Source organism: Cryptomeria japonica, chromosome 10, assembly GCF_030272615.1.
Source record: "Cryptomeria japonica chromosome 10, Sugi_1.0, whole genome shotgun sequence".
Taxonomy (NCBI): Eukaryota; Viridiplantae; Streptophyta; class Pinopsida; order Cupressales; family Cupressaceae; genus Cryptomeria; species Cryptomeria japonica.
The window spans coordinates 726,282,339-726,286,839 of NC_081414.1; positions in this window are offsets into that span (position 1 = coordinate 726,282,339).

Sequence of the window (4,501 nt, forward strand, 5' to 3'; positions counted from 1 at the left end):
GGAAAATGCATATATCCCACATTGGTGGCAGGAGTGAATTTTTTGATGTTTATAACCAAGGCTTTACCCATCCATAGTGTCAAAGCCTTAGAGGATTTTTGACGGATGGTGTTGATGGGCACCCAAGTGGACCCCACGCGCATGAGCGCACTTCCCGAGGTGACCAAGGAGGCCGATGCATGGCGACAAGGATGGACCCCACGCATGCACGGATCCTGAGGTAGGTGAATTTTGCAGAGAAGGAGTAGATTAACCAGTGAGCAAGTTGTAGGAGATCCAATGGCTATCATGACTTCGTGAAGGGAAGAAGATCGAGAGTTACCTATCACGAAATGGCAAAAGGTGACGTGGTGGGTCCGATGGCGGTCCAGTAAGTGGGTCCCGGTAGTGACATGGCACTCAGGTGGCGGTTCATGGTGGGCCTAACGGTTTCGATGAGACCTATAGACCACTCATCGAAGAAGAAATTCCACCGAAAGACTGAGACAAGACTACTGAGGTGGTGGACACGTGGCAGACCCGACAGATAGGTGGTGACTAGTAGACCCTGCGACCGAATCATAGGCTATCACGTGGCAAGGCATTAGATGAAAAATCAGGCCAAAAATTTAGAAAAATCAAAGTTAAAATCAGATTAAATATATAGTTGAGACTATATAGAAAATTCAAAAAATTTAGATGACAGAGGCACATGAGTGATTAATTCGCTCAAAGGCTAATTTTTGCACAAAATGGCAAGTATTGTATACCATTGGAAAGCCCTCAAGACAAGGAATCCATTCATGAAGTTTGCTTCAACAGATCTCTGACATTCTAAGAGAAGTTTCCATGGAAAGGAGAATGGAATACTTTTTAGTTAGGGAAGAAGGCATTTGGCAGTTTCGGTTGCAGACCTAATCTTTTCCCTCTTCTTATTAGTCTCTATTCTTCTCATTTAAGGGGGATCTCAAGAATTTTGTAAAAGAACTCTGGCAAAATATATTTAGGGCCTTTTCTGATTTTTGGAAGATCACTTTGAGTTAGATGTAGAATTTGATGATGGATATCAATATACAGATCAGATCATTTTGAGCTCACATTCTGTTGTCTTCTTGCATGCATTTATTGATTTATTGTGTTCTTCTTAAATAATCAAGGGTTATTTGATTGGATGGGGATTGCAAGGTAATCTTACAGAGGTATTTTACATTTTTCTCTCAAGGGGAGGAATTAAATATACATAGAACCCCTTTGTTAGTGAATCAATAGTGTTTTCTGCTTGAATTTGATGAACAGGTTTAGCATAAAGGAAAAAATTACATATATGTCAGGCATATATTAAGTTAATGAAGTTGAAGTGATAGAATGTATTGAAATATCCAAATTCACAATTCTTGTATAGCTTAGGTGACTCTGAATCCTAGGATAAGGCACTGATATAGTTTTTCTAGGTTCCATAACCTTCTTGGTGATCAAACAAAAAATGACTACAAGTCTTTCTTTTGTATTCAGTTATGTTCAAAGTGATAGGTTTGCAGAATGTTGGCACTAGTCTTCTTTGTAAGTTTTCAATCACAGTTGTGAAAAGTAATCACAAAGGGTAAACCCGCCTAAGCTAGGTGAAAGCTTGAAGTGTAGAAGGTTTTTGTATAAACCTTGTTATATGTTGTCTTTTTTTTTGGTTTCCTTTTGTTTCTCTCCATAAGCAGTAGAGGCTTGAGAATTCTTGCAGAGAGAATAAGGAAATTAGAATTTGAGACCAACAAAAATGGCGACTCTGCTGGGGAGAATGATGTAAAAATTTTGTTAAGTGAAACCCATGAGTCTAGGCAAAATTCATTTGGGGAAGAGTCTTAGAAGTGTACTAATCTGAAAGTCATTTTCAGATTTGAAAGTGTGTCCTGGATATTTTGTTGCTTTGAAAATAAGAAAATTATTATGTGACTCTGTTGTGTGTGGTGAGACCCAGAAATCTAAAAGTCTTTCAGAGTGTAGATCAGTGGTTAGATTTTTCCTCTTTAGGGAGGTGGTGACTCTATAAGAACAAACCAGACATTTGGAGGAGTTCTTCAAATTTCCAGTCAGATGTTAAGTGAACAACAACAGCAAATTGACTCGAGGTATTCCTCATTGTTGAGGTAGTTACTTGTTCCTTATTAGGTGAAAAGGTCACCATGAAAAGGAAAAATTCATACTTCACATATTTCCTATTTTGAAAATTTTCAGTTAAAGCATGGGTGAAGTATTTTGAGTAATAGAGAGTGCAGCTAGTAATGGATTGCTATAGAAATTTCTCTATTAAAGGTTATGTGCCATTTTTTTTTATTGGTATACCTGGTTACCCGAATCAGATTCCAAGTGACATTAGGAAGCATTTACCATTGTTTAATGGGGACCAGTTACAATCAGCAAGAGTGCATGTGCAAAACTTTATTGATTTAATGAATGACTATGAAATCTGTCATGAGGATGTTTGCATGAAGTTGTTTGTGTAAAGATTGAAAGGGGATGCCAGGATTTGGTTCTCTTTTTTGCAGGAAGCTTCTATTTCCTTATGGGAAGAATTAGTTGCATCTTTTCTTGAGTAGTTTGTTGAGAGAATAAACTTTAATGATGCACTAGGGAAATTGATGAAGATGAGAATTGAGGAATGTGAGTTAGTGGCGACCTTCAATGTCAAATTCTCCAAAGCAATGGCTGAAATCCCACAAGGGTATAAACTAAATGCGGAAGTGTCTTTAGTGATTTATGTGGATTCCTTTGGAAGTAAGATGAGTTACAGGCAGAGGGATAAAGAGCCAAAGACATTGCATCAAGCATTTGAGATAGCCATGGACATAGAGAAAAACTTAAGATATGGTATTCCTAAAATACTTGTATCCACCAGTGTCTGCTGTCATAGTGTTTGTAATGCTGCAACTAAGTGTGAAGTGAGGAATAATGTTTCGAGTTTTGGTGTTCATACTTGTGTTGGCAACAATGATAATTTAATTCCCTTTGAAAATCAGAGTTGTTTGGTGCAAACAATGGTTGATCCTCACTTAGATATTAATAATGTCACTTGTGTTGAGGATGAAGTAAAAGTATTTTCAAATTTCACTTCAGATTTTACTTCTTATAATCATGTTGATGATCTTTCTAATTTGAAAGTTATGCATAAAGTTAATTCAGAAAATCTCAATGGTACACATGATAGCAATGAAAATATGGCATGCATTGATGAACAATTTTTTATGGAATCTCACATGGATCAGCAAAGTGCAATGCAATTCTAGAAGATTGCAAAACTTAGGAAAGCTCTTGAAGTTGCGGATAAGAAATTTCAAATGTTGGAGAGCCTTAGAGTTATTGATAAAGACCTTCTGCAATATGGTGAAGAGGATTCTCTAGAAAAGGACTATGAACTAAATGTTTATACATTTGAGGAACAAAATGCTGATCTAACAGATGGTTTTATAACAGAAAATTTAAGTTCACATGCTGAAAATTCATCAGATGAAGTAAATGGCAGTGGTATTCATCTTTGTTCTTTGACTGGTGATGAGGGTTCTATTAGTAAAAGGGATCAATTGTGGCAAGATAACTATTACTATTTTGATTCTTAGAATGATGGTCATAGGATTAAATTTTGTGGTTATGAAGCATGGAATAATGAGGATAGTTCCAGCCAAGTTTCATTTTCTTCTTTGTCTGATGAAGATGATTATGATGAAAGAATGGATGGTATCTTTAGCAATTTTTCTAATGTTCTATTCAATGTTGATATAGATATGGACACACCACTTCATTGTCATAATGTTCATAAGGGGATTCTTCATTTGGTTTGTAACCCTTTGTATGGAGAAATAATTGATCAGCCAGATGTTGTAAATGATGAACCAGTCCATGATGCTGATACCATTCCATGCAACAGTGACATGTGTCAGGATGAAGATTTTTGTAATGGGTTGCTTGCTAGTGTGTTTGAACCCCATCTTGAAGTTTTTCATGCGAAGATGAGTGAATGTGCAAATCTTACTTCAGATTATATGCTTGAGCCAGAGGTATGTTCATTTTTTCACGAGTGGGATGTTAAAGATGCTAATTTATTTCACTTAGTAGATGATGAAAAGAATGGATATGTTTTAGTAGTTGATCATGAAAGTAAGGTTCAAAATTATGGTCATGATGAGTATGCATATAATGTTGATTGGAAAAGCATGCTAAAAGATGTGTGTCGTAATAGAAACATTTCTCTGATGATCAGTGTTTGCTTCAGATTGTTTACATTATTAAGTGATGAGAATCAAATTTTTGATAAGGGAAAGAGTTGGTTTATACTTTAGTAGCTAGGAGCCATTTTATTAGTATGTTTGTATATCTTGTACAGTCGCTTTGCTTTTAGTTGTGTGACTTTCAATAAAGTGCGTTGTTGTTTGGGTAGAATAAGGAAGCCCCATTTTTTAGAAGAGAAGAGAGTGATCCATTTTTTGGTTGTCTACTTAACCATAGATATCTGGATTCTTGTGTTGATCTTGCAATC